The 18,862-nt window shown below is 35.5% G+C and overlaps 2 pseudogenes; both read right to left on the bottom strand.

Annotated features, from left to right (window-relative positions):
- On the bottom strand, positions 1-4,327 carry LOC122353211 (annotated as a pseudogene).
- A 3,608-nt stretch (positions 4,328-7,935) lies between these two features.
- On the bottom strand, positions 7,936-12,866 carry LOC122353139 (annotated as a pseudogene).
- Positions 12,867-18,862: the final 5,996 nt, after the last annotated feature.

Below are 18,862 nucleotides of genomic sequence, written 5' to 3'. Positions count from 1 at the left end.
ATCTATGCAGGAGAGTCTACGAGTGGAAGAATCACCATCTCTCACAAAGGCTCACATACTCACACACACACACACACACACACACACGCTGACATTCCCAGGTTAGGAGACAGACATAGCCGAGGGAAGATGAAGATACGCTCCCTGTTGCTGCGTATCCTGCCTGGCTGTCAACGGCTGTCTGCAGCAGTAGGCTGGAGGATGAGGAGGAAGAAGATGGTGAGGTGGAGGAGTTGCTGTTGGCGCGCAGTATGGCTCCGCAGCGCTGCAGTGAGGACGTGGTCCTGGCTCCGCGCAGGTAAAAGTCAAAGCTGTGGAGTAGATGATGCCATCGTTACGGACCAAAGTCACAGGAACCTGCACTGGCTGCCGAACCCAACGCCAGCCCTCGCGAAATGCAGAGATGTCAGGAACCACGCAGAGCACGCTTTACACACCTGCCAAAGATGAAACATGTTACTATGAATCGCTGACAATCATGTAACGAATATTCTCGATATATTTATATCTTATGCTGACAGGAAAACAAAATGAGATTAATATAAAAAAAAATCACAGAGTATCTGCAAAGTTAAGACTTTATAACCAAAGTTATACCTAATTAAAACCATATAATCTCAAAACTAATTCCACAGATTAGATTTTTATATTATAATAAATTCTATATAATGTATGTGTTAAACACTGAAGACAACTTGCAAAAGTTTGTTAAATTAAATGGCAGATACAGTTTATTGTGCAATCAAAATATCAATAATCTTAAAAAAAATACTACTTATTGCACCATTATGCACAAGACACCGATTTTAAAATGTGCACGATTTACTAAAAAAAGCAAAAAAATAAATTATATGCATAATGCACAACTTTTAATTAAGAACAAGCACAACATGCACCAGGACTCTTATTGTAAAATAATTAGCTATTTGCTGAACTGTGCAGCACTGTAATTGGTGTGGTGGTTTTACCTGTACATGGTGTCTGCCTCTACATCTCCAAACCAGACTCTTAGGTTAGGCGTGAAGTTCTGTCCTGTAAGTTCCAGCATGGCAACATCTCCTCCTCCATTCAGCTACAATATAAAGGGTTCAAGGTTGCATTCTTACAAATACTATGACAGATTGGTCATGCTATTTTTTTATAAAACAGTTCGATGTAATGTGCATTCGTGCTGCATTACCTGTAAACTCTCAACAACAGGCACGGTGTGACAGGCGAGGGTACAGGCCCATCCTCATAGAAAGTGTACTCTGCTTTGTCTGTGCTGATGATTGTCCATGACGCCCCATCATTGATCATTTCTTTGTTCGCTTCTTTGGGACAGGGTGTAGCCTGAGAGTAGGAAAAAAAATTATTTAACATGACTACAGATCCTTACAATCATTAAGAGGAGAATTCAAGACTATCAGGAATTGTAATTCTCTCAGATATATCGGGCATTATTTCAAATCTACGCAACAAAAGTGCATTTCTAAAATTTTCAGCGGACTGACCTGGAACTGAATTATCCTCTCTTGTGACAGGCAGAGGTACATCCTCTCTGTATCTTTAAGGTAGAAGGCACATTTATGTAGTTGGGACACAGGATCATCGGCGCCCATTAGCGCTGTCTGCTTGTCTACTTTACGAATGATCTGCAAAAGAAATACACAACATTTCACATCCAGAAAGCTCCTTGCTATTTACATTGGTACAAAAACGCATTTTCACTATGTCTCACTCCTTGATTGAACAGGACACAATTTCTTAGCCTAACCCTTTTAATCTTACCAGTCGGGGCAGAGCCATGCCAGTCACGGAGCACACCAGCTTCACCGTCTGACCGTAATGGATGTAACCATCTCTGACTGTAAACTCTTCACCCTCTGACTCATCATCATCCACTGGAATTCAGAATTACGTTATTACCAATTAGTTAACAGGAAAACTGCAGTCGTTAAACACCGAAATGCCATTTATACACATTCTTTCTTTAGATGTAATGAACTCTGTGTGGCACTACTTTTAATATAGCAGACTTATGGTGAGTAACTCACAGAGATGAATATAGAAGGCTCCCCACTGTTGTGAACTAGCATGGAAGTTTCCCCCTTCCACATGAAGGTACCAAGCGTGACTGACAGTCTGGGACATAGCGGTTAAAAAGAGCCACCTTTGTCCCAGAAGCTATGCACACTAAAAGAGACATTAGAAATGAGCCGTGTAAAAAAATCTGGACAAGTTTAAATCTCATTTAGTGAGCAAAACAAGAAATCCTTTTGACTCACGGTCTGCATTCTTCAGCGACTGTTTCTTTTGGAAGGTTTAGAGATGACCTTGATTCGTTTGCTGAGGAAGACGCCGATATCTGCGCTATTCCGTAAACATTTTCACTGACAGCATGAAGTGCTTCCGTTTGTCTGAGTCGGAAATGTATAATGTTTTCGCGCAGCAAAAATTCTGCAGAAGCAAAGCACAGAGGTTGTGGCGCCAGTACACTGATCTTCTTTAAGTTATTTTACAAAGGCAGTTACAACACGCGCTGCCATAATAAAATCCATAAAGCACCTTGCCTCCAAGTTGAGCTGCTGCATTTCTTGTTCACTGTTTCCAATGCCGATAAAGGCACAAGGCTGAGACTCCTGCTCCGAGCAGCCCTCTCTCTCATCAGCTCCTTCTTTTCTTCCAGCCACAACCCATCAGGTACACACATGGTGGAGGACAGAAGAATCTAACGGAGTCAAAGAGTATTAAGCGATTAAAGACAATTCACTTGCATGCTTGAATAAGTGTGCTTAGCTACACTTTAACAAAGATTGATTCATTGTGGTCATGAAACATGATCCATTTACTTCCCAAATAGTCAAATTTTCAAGTAAAGTCTATTTAAGTAAAAGACCCATCTTTTGTAGTAATCAGAAACTCATGTAATGAATGCATCCTGATGCATTTCTGAAAACAGCGAAAGGACATCAATGCATACATAAAGAAGGTGAAACATTCAGTTGAAATCCAATCACAGATGTTAACATTGCGCCTCAGCTGAAAATTGATGCTCGATTACTCAAGACAGATGTTAAAAATCAGGTATAAACGGTGACACAGTGTAAATAAGAACAAGCCTTAACATTTTTCCACGCTGATTAATCACCCACTAGAAGACCGGATATCTGTATTCATTTTAATAAGATCACTAGTGATTTTATGTTGTCCAAACAATTAATAATACATACGTTTACAGCTAAAATTCATAACTCACCTTTTTCATTGCCATATGATTTCTGCGCCACTTTTGCATGCAATATGAGTACTGTCTGATCTCCTCTCTCCTTCAAGTAGTTGCGCATTGCCTCCCTGCAAAACCCGCAAAACACAACGTTTAAGCTGTTGTTTCCCAATATATTCCTATATATATTTAATAAATATCGCACGTGAAGTTTACAGTGCATTTACCTTGTTAAACGCTTTGGCTGAGGGAGCTCCCCAAATTTCCTACAAACAAAATAAGCAGAGTCAAGACCAATTTCAAACAGTCGCTTTGATCCACACTTCAAAATAATAAAACAAAACTGTCATAGTACAGTTATGTGTCTACCAAGAAAGATATATTTTGGGCAGGATAACCAAGTTTAAGCGTGTATAAGATACTCCTATCTGCCCATTTAGACAGCTCACCAGGTTTTGAGACAAGCCAAAATAAACCTAAAAGTTTAAATACATAACAGCATTTTACATAAGAAAAATTACGAGACGTTACAAATACATTTTAAGCTAAAAGTAGTATAACTATGAAACGAAGTGAACATTTTGATCCTCTTGAAAAGCTCCAGCTTCTGTTATGGACTCACTAGACCAGCTAACCCTGCTGGCTAACATCTGCTAACTAACCTGCCCCCTCTCACTCGTACACCAACTCACAAGTTGGTTCAAATTTCTACAAGTATTTTTATACATTAAAGTATGTTAAATATTCAAAACACGGCGTTAATACAGCCTTACTGTGTTTACAGTTAAAGATTTGTTCTTCCCAGTATACAGTGTTTATGGAAAACTGCTGAAAATCTATCAGCTAACTAAAAGCTAAGCGGCTAACTGAATAAAAGAGCCCATCGTTGAAAACCTCATAACCACGCAAAAGTGCGTCGAAACGGGCCAACAGCACAGAGACACGCGGCCGTGGGTATAAAGACATAAACCAAAGCAAATTATCTTGACTAAACAGATAAAACTTATTTTAGCTGTGACTTTTCCATGCCCCGTCCGTTGATAATTTCGCTGCTTACCCTGTCACAACAGGCGCCATCTTCACCAACTCTCTCTAATAACGCCAACAATCGCGAGACTTCCCCCGCTCCGCACCACACGGCAACAGACGAGGGGGAGGGGCAGTGTGAGAAATAATGCAGGAAGGGGGGCACAGGCGTGGGAAAGTTCAGAAGTCACGCGAGAATTCACCGTCGCTTATTATGGGAGCGAATGAGAGCCGGCCCCTTGTTATCGCGAGAGTAAGTTGCGGACGGCTGCCAGCCAAACGCGTGTGAAAGTTCTCACGATGGGAAGACAGACCGCACCTTTTCAGCGCGGGCCGTGAGAAAAAGATTTCTAGAAGGAAGGAAGCCCGCGGAATATGGCACCTACGTCAGGAAATAGTGATCTGACGCGAAGCAGTTAAAAAGAATGTCGCTATTAAAAGTCAATAGTATAAGAGTTTTTACAGTCGCATACATTCCAGTAATTTTGAAATGATAAACCTGCACATTTTACGTGGTCTAATGCGATAGATCTGCCACAACGACCAAACTGCTTTCACATCACCAGATGGCAGTATTATTTCACTATGCAAATGTTCTGTAGGCTAGTATTTATTTTTAAACATATTTCACTAAATTGCAAGATCTCCACTAATAATTACAAAGAAATACCAAGAACAAGAAAAACAATAGTGAAATAATAGTACCTTTTGTAAAAAGTACAAAGTGTGTAAGTTTTTATTACAGTTTGTGTATATAGTTATTATTAATGCTTATTTTAGTTTATGTTTTAGTTATGTTAGATCAAGATAAATTGATAAAAATGAGAATGTGGCCTTTAACACAAATGCGCTACCACACATACTGTGCCCTCCACAAATTACTGGCACCTATGTTTTTAGCCATTCTGTTTTGTGTTTTAATCTACATTTAATTTAATCTACACAAGGTGATCATTCATGATCATCATCCCATTGAATAAGGCACTTTTTCATGACAGGTTGACCTGTAACTACAGTAAGATAATATACTACTTACATAATGATTATATGTTTTGCCTCAATTAAATTAACATCAATAAGTTCATCAAGTCTATGAGAACATTTTAATACTTAATTTTAACTTATAATGTGATTTGAGACCGTAACTTTATCTTTAATGGCATTAAAGGCATTTAACTCTGATGTTGTGTAAAAGTTCAAGGGGGTTTAAAGACTGAAATAGGCCTAGTTTATTTATTATATTGACATTAGGATTACCTGCTTTTTATATCATCATATTACACGTGATTTCAACATGTTTTAGAGCTGAAGAGGTAGCGTCTTGTCGTAATTTTACTACAATCTATAGTAGTTTGCAACATGATTTACATGATAAAACTGATTAGCTACTGCAACTGTATTTTGTTGGCAGGCAGATTTAACAGGATTCAACAAATAACAATCTCTTTTTATTTAGAGCTTATCAGTGTTCCCAAGGAGCACGAATGAACAAGCGGCAACAAGAACTGCTGAGATAGAAATCACTAATTGTCCTTAAAGGCCTGGAACCATGAAACTGTGAAATGCTTATTCATGCCTTTAATTTTATAAGACTCAGACTACTACAATCCCTTTGTAGGCGTGAGTCAACAACAACACGGCATCTTATAAACCCTCTTCATAGACTGTGATGATATTTATAACTCTATACTTAATCAATCTTCTCCTTATTGCTGTTATCAAAAATATATTTGATACAGTCTCTCGTTCAGGAAGTTTGACAACTAACGTCTGAAATGAAAGATTCCTTTGTTCACAATAAAAAGCCAATAATAACATGCATGCAAATAAGCAACTAGTTAATAGTGAGAACTGGTCCTTATACTGAAATGCACGAAATCATTAAAGCACGATTTTAAAATTGTTGCACAACAGTCAGTCAAAAGAGTTGAGTTAGTTCCAAGAACTTATATTTAGACTGATATTTAATCATTAGTGATCTTTTATTATTCAGCAAACCACAAATGACAAAGCAGAGTTCATTTAGTACTTGGTAATCTCTATAAATATTGCTGATAGACACCACAGGATAACATGTCCAATCATAAAGATATGACTAAAAAAGGACAAAGCTGTTCCCCTCATCTTCATTCTGAGTCTGCGTTATTCTGGTTATTATCAATTAAATTGATAACTTTAACAACCTCCGTCTTCACCCTCTGCCATTTCATCCCTTTTATGAAGAAGGCCCTTAAAATAGTGGCATGTCATAAACCGGTTGATAGAGGATAGAACAGATACAGAGACAAAAGCTTAAGGTAATTGCCTCAAACTGGCCAAAGTTTCTAATACATCATGAGTTTGTCTGATAACATGTAAGCACATAGGAGATGTCACAGATAATCATGCCCTAAGAAGAAGAATCATTAACTCTAATAGAGGAAGATATATTATTGAGGGAATGTTACATTGCACAAATCAGCGAAAGAGGGGTCACAAGGATGCTATGGCTTATAAAAATAAAAAGATTTGCAGTTCAGTGTGTGTAACTCTGAATCAGTAAGTGAAGTCTATTCGGTGAAGTCTATTTGGAAGATTCATTAAGACATCCTGCTCACTAGGTTCAAATTTGTTTGTGAATCAACCTTTCGTTTACAGACGTTTTAGTGCACAATTCTGAGATAAAATTCTGATTTCTGAGAAGAAAAAAGTCTGAACTGTAACATAGAAACTTATTGTTATTGTGAACAAATTGTAATTAGTTTGATTAATTATGTTGCACATATTGATAATTTTGTGATCAATGCAATTTGAATTGAAACCTTAGGAGGAATGAATAGATAGAGTATTTTAGTTTAGACTAATAATAGCATTCACACACCCCCAAAACAATAGCAATAAAATCTCATTTATATATATATATATATATATATATATATATATATATATATATATATATATATATATATATATATATATATATATATATATATATATAAGGTTTTATTTTAAAAGTACATTTAAAGTACATTTGTTTTAGTTTTTAGTATGAATTTGCAGCATTTTCCTGTCAGTACTTTCACAGTATTTTGTTTTATTATAGCATTATATTTAGTAATATTGTATTCCTATATGATCACAATAAAGTCACAGTTACATACTGTGGCTTCAAATTCCACAGCAGCAAAAAGAAACTGGCTTCTAGTGGTCATATTCTCACAGGAAGTTTTACATTAGTCAATTCATCACAATTACATTGTGCAATAAACATTGATTTCAAAGTGCAAAGAGCAGGATATGACAGAGATGTTGAGATTTTCCTGCAGAATAACAATAATTATCTGTGTCAGCATTATCGAAATTAATTCTTCCTTGTTTATTCAAGAGGAAACATTATCATCAGTCTTCATTTTTTAGTGTAACAATGCAACCGGCTGTGTTTTGTAACACTGTTAAAATTCTGAATACATTAATGTACTGCAAGAAATTACTAAGTTTAATATTGTAAAACGATCAGATGATTTTACAGCATATAAAAAGCCCAAGTTAAATAAAGTTTACATAAATAAAAGGAAAACAGTAAGATGGAGGATAAAGCACGGAGCAGAGCTGAAATCTGACTTAGAAAATATTGTGTGTCGGCTTGCATTTAATTCCACACAGAGCTATTAAAAATAAATGGATGCTTTTCATGTTGCTGCAAATAAAACAATCAGAAAATCTCATAATGTGTAACATAAGATTGTGTATTTAACAATAACAATATCCTGTACAAAATAGCATCTTTGTATAAAAATTTCAATATAAGAAGCAATATAAATGTACAACTTTAAAAATAAATGTTTAAATGAAATATTGCTTTCCTCTTTATTCTTGCTCTGAAGTCCACTGATATAACCTGTCGTCTGCAGGTGTTCAAAATCAAAACCAGTTTGAGTTGGATATGTCCAGTAATAACCTATAATGCTCAGTTTATCTATAAAGAGGTTGCCTTGAGGATTTCACAACTGTCTGATGTTTTCTTGGCCTCCTTGATCTCAACAGTCATTGTCGGATTGTCATACATTTCAATTTCTTGATCTTTATTTTCATCTTGTCCCATCTCTTTGTCTTCTTCACGTAACATTGCAGCACTTGCAGCAACAGCAGCAGCGAGCGGCCATTACGGTAACTACTCTATCCCACTTGTTCAAGAGAGGGGCCCATAGAGGAAGAAATTCCAAGAACGGAGAGCAGAAGGGAAGCCAATGAGGTTTGTGCTTCCGTAAAATGTTTACAATGATAACAAAGATCAGAACGGCTACTATTGGAACAAGAACTCCCACGAGGACCTGCCAACCAGCCAAAGACAGGCCAAAGACCAACAGAGGGAAAGCGAAGAAGCAGGCGATGATGTAAAAGCCCGAAACCAGCGGTATTGAGCTGTTAGCTGGCCAAGAGCTTTTGCCATTCGAATGGGGAGACGTGTGAAGGGGATTGGGTACCACAGCACAATCCCAGAGGTTGAAGAAGAGATGAACTAAGGCGATCTAATGGAGAGAAGAGTTATGCCGTTATGGTTATGGACTGGCTGTGTGAGCATGATTGTGAATACATCTGAATATATTTGCATGTCATGCAAACCTGTAATGAATTTCCAAGTGTTTCCCCTGGACTAGCCATGGCGGCTAATATTGCAGTAGTAGTTGTTCCTGATATTGGATCCCAGGGAAAGAGGATATGCCCTTTCAATCTTTATAACACCAATACCTGAGAACAAAAATAACAAACAAAAGAACACTTTATTAGTTTGTAGGAGTGTTGTTAAATGGTTAAATACACCCAAATGTTCTTTGAAAAAGGCAGGTAAATAGTTGTACACACACACACACACACACACACACACACACACACACACACACACACATATATATGACTTGCTAGACAGACTCAAATTTAAGTTACAATATACAGTAACAATGTCCAATTCATGCATAAATCAGGGTTATTTACTAAAGCTAAAAACATTTGTACAAATATGCAATTTTAGCTGATTTAATAAGTACTAAATTAATTAAACTAAATAAAATTAAGATTAAAATGAATTTTTACAAATTTGAGTATAAATTAATAAAAAAGATTCTTTATTTCTCTTTTTTCATAAATTAGACTCAGCATTCCACAAAAGTAACATATAGGTTTGGTAAAACGTGTAGGTGAGTGAATAATAACATTATTAAATGACAATAAAAGACAATTAAAAGACAGATGGCTGTACTGACCAACAAGAGGAGTTATAGCCGAGGTAAAGACAGAACTGCTCTGGACAATAAAAGTCATTCCTGCACCAACCACAATTGCAATGTATCCAGTCAGCCATGCAAATGGAAATGGAAAATCTGTGTACAAAAACAAAACAACCATATATATATATATGTGTGTTTGAATACATATAAATGCATATATGTTTAGCAGCCAACACAAAATATAGTGTGGAAAAATTTTAAACCAGCTTTATTGATTTTGCTTTATTCAACTTTTAAATCTGTACTCTGGTTGAAAACTATCTGAAAGACGCTGACCAGTGTTCATTATCTTCTTGATGATGACAGCAACCTGGCCCTTGAGCATCGAGTTGAGCAGTTTCACGATTAAAATGAGGCAAGTGCACAGGATGAGCAGAGAACCAGCCAGTAAAATCAGACCCACCGCCAGGTCAGAAAGGTTTGCGTTCACAAAGATGTGATTGCCTAAAAAGAGAGAGACCACAGATAGGTGACCACGACTGCTTGTTTAGTCTGCATTAGCACAAACATCGCTGCATTATCAATATCATAGAAAACAGATGTAGTTTTAAACTCACATTTTTTGATGTTAATAATTTCTGTGACATTTTTCAGTTCCCAACAAGGGGCGTCACTGCAGCTCGATTCCGTCACATTCTGGACAGTCTAGTGAAAAAAAACCCCAACATATTGTCAGTTGTCAGAAATCCCAGTAGTTTGGCATATGTGTTCACAATATAATGGCATTTTTTTCTTCCATTTGAAATCGCTTACTGTGTTTGAGACAGTCTGACACCAGATCTTGATGAGAGATTTGTTTTTGGCTTCGAGGTCTCCAATTGCAATGCCGCTTATCACAGATTCATCCAGCTTAAAAAAAGATACATTTAAAGTATTAATTATTTATATTTATTCTTCTAGCGTAGTTTAAGATTACTTATCTTTCTTGCTCTTTGTGAACACTAACCCTTGTAACTTTGTACTGTATGGAAGGACAATATAATTAATGAAGGGTAGGATTCACTCCTTCACTGTCTTGTTATTAATGCTGGCTTCTTTCAGCATACAGAGAGAGCTCACACATGCTTTTACGTACCTCAATGATAGAATTGGTGAGTGGGTCAGTGATGACATTCAGAAGGGCTGGTGCATTTTCTCCACTCTGGATATTAAATGATTTGACTATGAGATCTGTGAGCTTCACGAGGTAACCTGTGGCAACTTCCAGTGGCAAAAGCACCAGGACAGAAAGCCAGTTGAAAAAATCGTGCACGGTGGCTCCCGCAAATGCCCTGGACACAGAAAGAGTCGTATCTCATTTAGATATCATTACTATATAAACAATCAAACTAAAGGGGAATAAGAATTCTGTCATCATTTACTCATTTCTGTTTTTTTGGGTGAACTATTCTGAATATCTCTCAGAAACATGAAATCTGTTTCAGGTTCACGCAATGTCCTGTTTGGGAAGTTTATATTAAAGTCTTATCCTTACCTGCGGAATTTGTTCCGGTCGCCAACTTGTGTCATGGCGACAACAGTATTTGTGACTGATGTGCCGATGTTAGTCCCCATAATAATAGGAACAGCAGTAGAGACCTCCAGCACTGTTGAGAAGTTCAAAAAGTGAAATTTACCTACATCAGTGATTTGACTTGATTATGATTTTGTGTCAAATAATGACATCAGGTATGCAATCCTGATTCGGATCAGTTCGAATCAGTTCTATTCAAATATTTTGCTACAAAAATAAGCTCCAGGCACATAAGTAACAGTACAGTATAACACGATAGTGAATGGTTTTACAACTGACAATGGAAGTCAGATATGAAATACTGGTAACACTTTTTTATTATAGGGACCAATTCTCATTATTAACTGGTTGCTTTTTTTAGCATGCCTATTGTCAACATACTGGTTGTTTCTTGAAGTACATATTCTGTATGACCATATTCAACATACTTAACCCCAAATACTAAAGTAAACAATACATTTCTAACTATTAGTAAGCAGCAAATTGGTAGGTCATTGAAGCAAGTAGTAGTTAATTGTTTGTTAACAGCTTAACAGCGAAAATTAGACGCTTAAATAAAGTGTGACCGCGAAACTCTGTCATTTTAGAATGCATTGATTGATTCATCTTTACATTATCGAAAAACTGGTCATACTTCTGATTGCCGGTGTTAGTTTGATCTGATACTCACATCCGGAGGAGACCATGCTGACCACAATAGGCGAGGAAGTGCTGGAGCTCTGGACCAGGAGCGTTACCAGCATCCCGATAACCAGGCCTGCCAAAGGGTTTGATAACACTGTATTCTCCTGGAAAATGTCCCTGCTGCCTTACCTAAAAAAAAAAATATTTGGAGCTCTAAAAAATAGTTTGACGTTAACCAAGGAACATTGCTGCAGCCTGCGTGTTAATTTAAAGGGATAGGTCACCTAAAAATACAAATTCTGTCTTTGACTTCACCTTCATGTTGTTCCAAACCTGTGTGACGTCTGTCTTCTGCGTAACATTATGAGGGTATTTAAGGTACATTATGAGGGTACATAGCCTAATGTCAGTTACCAAACAGTTTTAGTTCCAAATTTGACTTCCTATATGTATGTATGTATGTATGTATGTTTGTCCATACAGTGAAAGTCAATGGTAACCAAGACTGCTGGGTTACCAACATAATATATTCTTATATGTTCCACAGAAGTCACATGTGTCTGGGAACGATGATGCTGAATAAACGATGACAGAAGGCAAATTTTTGGGTGGACTGTCCTTTTAAAGCACCAGGAAAGTAACGCATTATTCACTAAAAACTAAAAAGCATAGCCTACCTCCAACAAGCTGGAAAGCTGAGCTGAGGATGTCCAGTGAGCAAACAAACATGTAGAGCAAACCAAGCAGCAGAATCAGCTTCGCTGCTGTGGTTACAACTCTCAAGATCTTCCTTTCGTGTCCAGATCTAAACAAGTAACAGAAAGAGAAAAAATATGAATTAGCAGTTCATTAATTGTTTAATCTTTACAGCTTTAAAAAGAGAAAGCATTAATACCTCACTTAAAGGCCTCAGAAATACAGCAGGCTTTAGGGTTAACAACTAAATATGTATTTAGGTTAGTTTTGTAAAACATTCAGCTTACCTGCCCATTTAACTCCAGTGTCCTGCAATTCAGGCATGTCCCAGGGATCATCCTCTATTAGAGCCGCTGTGGAGACAGCAGGGGCCATGGAGAGAGACTTCTCTGGGAACTGACAGAAAAGAGGACATTTTACTAAATACAGCTTTGATTTTGATACACAACTCATGTTTAAATATTCACCGTCACGTACCATCAAGTGTTTCTGTAGGCTTCCCCTCAGATTCATTCTCTTGCTTTGTTTGTGGTGCCATTGCCTGTGAAATATAGATATCAGTTATGTTACTGTTTTATTGATTCATTTTCAGTTTTATGGACTGAATGGTTTGGCAACTTCTCTACTGTATCATAATAGTAATGCTTTCTAATAAATCAAACTTCATAATTGTCAGCAATACTTCAGTCAGGTTCTGTAAAGATAATGTACTAATAATTACTATCATAAAATTTTTATTGGTATGCAAAATATACAAGATATATACCAAAAAAATATATATATATATATAATTTTCAGGTTTTAAATATAGTATTTTCTTTTTTGTTATTTCTTTTTAAGTGAATGGATACTTTTCAAAGAGCATCACAACAATCAGAGCTTCTCAATTGATTTACCTCACATGGTTTTATATTGATTTGTGCTCTGTGCCAAATAATTTCACACTGGCTTCAGCGCTACTGGCAATGAACAGAATACGACTGACATTCTCAACTTATTGGCAATATATGCAAAAATTTAAGCTTACACAAGCTTTTAAAGAGTAACAACTAAATTGTTTGTTTGAAATAATAAGAAGCGTTTGGTATTTTCCTAAAAAAAGAATGCAATGCATGATGCTGCTGTTGCACAACAGGTTATTTTAGGATACATTTTAAGTCTGCTGACATAATCAATAACGAGATATGTGTGCTATATTTTCATTACAATTATAAAGATGGTTTAAACTGCCAGATTATTTTCATGCTTAGTCTGAAACGTAATGTTCAAATTCTTTTTGTGATGTATTATGCATTGCATTTAACTGCATTTGTAATCCTCACTGTTTTGATGTTTGCTTTTTATGTATATATTTTATGTAATAAATTACATACAGTAAAGTACTAATTTAACTAATTACAACATGCATTTTCAGAATTAAGATTATAAATCGTTTTAACTGATTAATTTAATATTTTAAACATAAACTTTAAACATAATTCAAAGGATTTTCACAGATAAAGCACCCACCTGAGGTATAGTCTGCTTGCCCGTGTTATTTTCTCAAACACCGTCCCAAGCGCTTTGTGAATTCCTTCTGCCGCGTGTTTTTGTCTTGAGCCCACTTCACCTGCCTTTCAGTATGTGACTTCTCTCTTCTGAACTGTGTTCCCTCTCTTGGTTGTTACTTTCAGACCAAACGAAAAACCTACAGCCAGAACTGTAGCACTTTTCTTGAAGGAGACCACTCCAGGTGTCCAGGTGATCAGTCAAAAAGTCTCCTGTTATTCAGAGTGGCTCGGTCCAGCCTCTGTCTGGCTCAGATACATTTATAGCCCCCAGCAGATCATTTAGGATTCCCTGTCCAAGGTTTACCACGTCAGCGATAGTACTCTCGAAAAGAGGGTGGTGTGCGTGTATGTGTGCCCATTCATGTGGTTCAAAGTGTCCGAGTGTGGCATCAGATAATGACTGTGTAAAGGTGTCTGTTTTTAAAGTCTGTGATATGGAAGACCCAATGTACAACTGTGTTCTGTGATGTGCCATTATGTGCTATATGTGTCATGTTTTTTATACGTGTGTGTGTGTGTGTGTGTGTGTGTGTGAGGCACACACACAGATAAAGTTACAATAGCTGTGCTAAGCATGTATTTTTCAAAAAAGGTAGTACTTTTAAAGTACTAAAATAGATTAAACATAGATTTTGTATACACTTTGATTTGTATAAATTAACCTAACAAACTAAAAACTAGAGATACATTTCAAATAAAAACTGAAATGAAATTACTTGGCCTAAAACAGAAAAAATAAAATATGAGTAATGATATATGAGCCAAAATAATGATAGTTAGCCAAAATAAAAGTTTTTATTTATGATTTATGTGTACTGTTTATATCTATTACTTAGATGTAAAGACGCACACATGTGCAGCATATAATAGAATTTTTTTACATGTATTTATATGTAGATGTCTGTAGTTAATATATACATGTGTGTATATATAATTGATACATCTGCATGTGTGTGTTTAGTGCTGTCAAACGATAATTCACAATTAATCACATTCAAAAGAAAAGTTATTGTTTACACAATATGTGTACTGTCTATATTTATTATGTAGCATGTATGTACATGTAAATAGTTCTTAAATTTTGTAGTTATTATGTGTATTTATATATTATATATACATAAGAAATTTGGCAAGCACTGTTACATAAATAAACACAATACACACACACACACACACACACACACACACACACACATATATATATATATATATATATATATATATAGATATAGATATATATAGATAGATAGATATAGATATAGATATACACGCATATATATTATGCATGTTTATTTGTGTCTATATATGGGCATATTTGAGTCCTGTAAAGGCAAATAAAAAAATATTATTTGTGCTAGAAATAAAATTTAAATACAATTTAAATTACAAAATTATATAATTCACTATATTTAAAATTATTCAAGCAATGTTCCTACACCATAGAAGGATCTAGGAGACGCCATATCCTCAAAAAGCCAAGAATTCCTTGGAGAAGAATCTTTATTCATCATACAAAAACTATGGCATATATTGTTTTTAATAAATATTAAATCATAATGTCCTCTGAAGAGAACAAATGTGAACTGCTGGTTCTCAGGAGAGTGTGTGTGAGGACAAAACCAGTGTGTGTGTGTGAACAGTGAATCTAGGGCACTGATCAATACATTTCTGTTGCCCTGCATCTGACTGGATCACATGACAATCAGTTTCTGAATGAATGAAATCTTTATTATGACAGCATAGGGAAACATCTATCCATTCATTTCTATAAAGTCTATTCCAGCATCTCGGGCCATTTGCTGGAAATACCCTGGAGCAAGGTCTGTTACAAAGAAAATATGGAAAACTTTCTCCCCTGAATTAATTACATATCAAATGTCACATTAGGACATACAGGGACAGAATATAATAAATACAGTTGTTAATCAAACTTATAGTGCAGATGTATTTCTCAGTTTTAGGCTCTGTATAAGGAAGTTGTGTGCAGAGTGAAACTGCAGTGCTCTCTGCTGGTTTAAAAGCACTGGGTTAAGTAAGCAACAACTCATTTCCTTTTTCTTTTCTTTTTTCCTCCTTTTTGTTTAGGCTATCAAACCATAATTAACAGTGAATCATTTGTGAGAGTTTTGAATTTAGTGAGGGAAAGCACTTATTTAGTATGGTATGAAATATTCCTTTTGACAATTAGTTAATTATAAACACAAAAGCTATAGATAATTTTTTTTTATGCACCAATACTGTATCCAGAGTTAATTTTAAACAACTTTTATAAACTATTATATGATTATAAACATAATAATAATAAGCAATTTCAGTGAACGACATGAAAAAATATATCAGTGTAAATGTCATTTTTTGTATATTTTTCTAATATTTTTACACTGATAATGTATTTAACCTATATAGTACACATATGTTGATAAAAAAGTAGTGAATATATCAAAGACTAAAGGATTATACTTTTAAAAGAAAATAGTTGGAATTCTGTACTTGAGAATGTCTCATTATTACATTTGTTACTTGCTATTACTTTGTAATTATTTACTAGCAGTATCTGCTGTAATTTTCCAGTCTGCATACAAACAGATTAAACCCTGTGACCTTAAAAGAGAAGAGTAGCAATACGACTTGATCGATCACTACACTGAATAAATGATTTTCCTTTAGACTAATGGAGCCACCAACTGTTTTCAGTCCAGTTATCTTCACTTCTAAAACCACCAGTTTTAAAAAACTCACTGATAATGACACAGAATAAAGTACATAAACTGCTGTGACATATTTCTCGCTATAAGCTATCAATTATCTAAGACTGAACAGTAAAAACAGCATTGAGTGCTTTTTAAGAATACGCTTTAAGTTAATCATTTTAACTGATTAACTTCTAACCTAAGTGCTTAACTATTAATAACTTTTTCTGTCAAGCTATTTATGGTCTCAAGTGCTTTTGGAGCTCAGTAATCACAGTCACTTAAATATATATAATTTATCCTCAGCGATCTGATAATTTATAATCTCTCATGCAGAATGAAGATAGTCGAGTGCCATTATGTATATATTCAATACTGGAAAAACAATGCATAGCTAGCTGTGAGTCTAAGACCTCGGATCATGCACAAAAATTCATGCTCAGTATGATTTGCATTACAAAAATAAATATATAAATGTATAAATAACAAATAAATAAATAAATATATATATATATATATATATATATATATATATATATATATATATATATATATATATATATATATATATATATACATACATATATATATTAATGTGACAAATGACTAGTGTGACTTCTAATCAGTGATATTTTAGTTATATTATTTACATTTATTATTATTTTGAATTAGACTTCTGCTCAGCAAGCCTGCATTTACTATTTGATCCATAATAAAGCAAAAAATAGTAATAATGTGAACCAGGTATTTAAAATAACTCTTTTCTTTCTCAATATATTTTCAAATGTAGCTTATTGCTGAGTATTTGGCCTGCAAACAATATTATCATCAAATATTTGTTCAGGATTGTTTAATATAAAGATTCACATCAGCATAATGCCATATATATATACATATATATATATATATATATATATATATATATATATATATATATATTATATATATATATACATATATATATACATATATAATAGTAAAATAGCAAACTTTTGAAAAGTGTGCTAATTATTATACACACTACTTTCATTGACACGCATATATTTGAATAATACAAATAGAAAATGTTGTAGATTAACATTTAAAATTGTAATACCAGAATAATGTTTGTCAGACAGAGCTCAAACAAAGAACAAATAACATCAAGAGTAAACAATAATATAGCCGTTAACATAGCTTGCCAGCAGAGTAATACCGCAGCGATAAAACAGCCAGATACCTTTCGAGCAAAGTTCGACCGTTTGAAAGCTAAATGCAAAATCATCGCCAGATTCATTGATCAGAAAGAGTTAACATATAAACGCCGTTGCTACTGCAATTCCACAAGTATGGAGCCTCAAAGTAGAAGGGGGAGCTGCTTAATTTTTTGCGCTCACGCATCGGTGAGGTTCTCGCACTGCACTGTAACATTAATTTAATATTTATGATTGTTTTTATAATGCCAGATTTTCTCGAGCTTCTGTTGCGTCGTTTCGCTCAAACGCCAGCGCCTTCGGTGTTCTCCATCATATCCTCCAGCACCGTTACTGGCACGCTGTTCTGAAATGCTTCACAGCGACCGATTTCTCTGTATTACAGAGCAGTTGTCTGAGTTCGACACGTTAGACTTCCTCTGTAAATCTCTGCGCCATCGTTTTCAGCCATTACACCTCGAGTTAACTTCTTAACTCATGTGTCACACTTTTCGAAAGGTTAGCATTATTTAACCCCGTTATGTCTCTGCTGATTTAATTACGTTAGTACAACATTTATCACCGATTGTTGGAACATGCTGGCAAGATTCTCAAATGTGTTGTTTAAATGGGAAAAAGTTTTTCAGAATGGTTCATGTCGCCTCAGCTGTCCAGGCTTTTTACACCGTAAAACATGAAAGGCGACAGGTGTTTAATTGATTGAAACCGAGAATGGAGTTAACAAGGCTCAGTTCGATAGTAATACTTTGGGTTCATTTTGCACTGGAGTGTTGTCCCGTTGGTCGCACGAAAGATGAAACAGGACATCTGTACATTGTGGTCGTGGCTGTATCATTTCTCATGTTGCGCTTGTTTGGCGCCGCTAATTATCATTAAGCAGATACGAACGCAGAAATGGTGATAGTTAGTGGTGGGGAAGACACCATAACCACATTTCAGCCACAATACATTTCAAAACACAGACAGCGTAGCAAACACGCATCGTTTCGACCACATGAAAATTCAGCAGGCCGTGAAAGAAGCCAGCGCATAGGCCGTAATATTACCGACTAAGCAGCTTGCGATACAGTAAACAAACGCAGCTCGTGGGCCCAACACTGA

This window comes from Puntigrus tetrazona, chromosome 1 (assembly GCF_018831695.1).
Source record: "Puntigrus tetrazona isolate hp1 chromosome 1, ASM1883169v1, whole genome shotgun sequence".
In the NCBI taxonomy this organism is placed as follows: domain Eukaryota; kingdom Metazoa; phylum Chordata; class Actinopteri; order Cypriniformes; family Cyprinidae; genus Puntigrus; species Puntigrus tetrazona.
The sequence above is the reverse complement of the archived record's forward strand: the minus strand, read 5'-3'. Positions and strand labels throughout refer to the sequence as shown.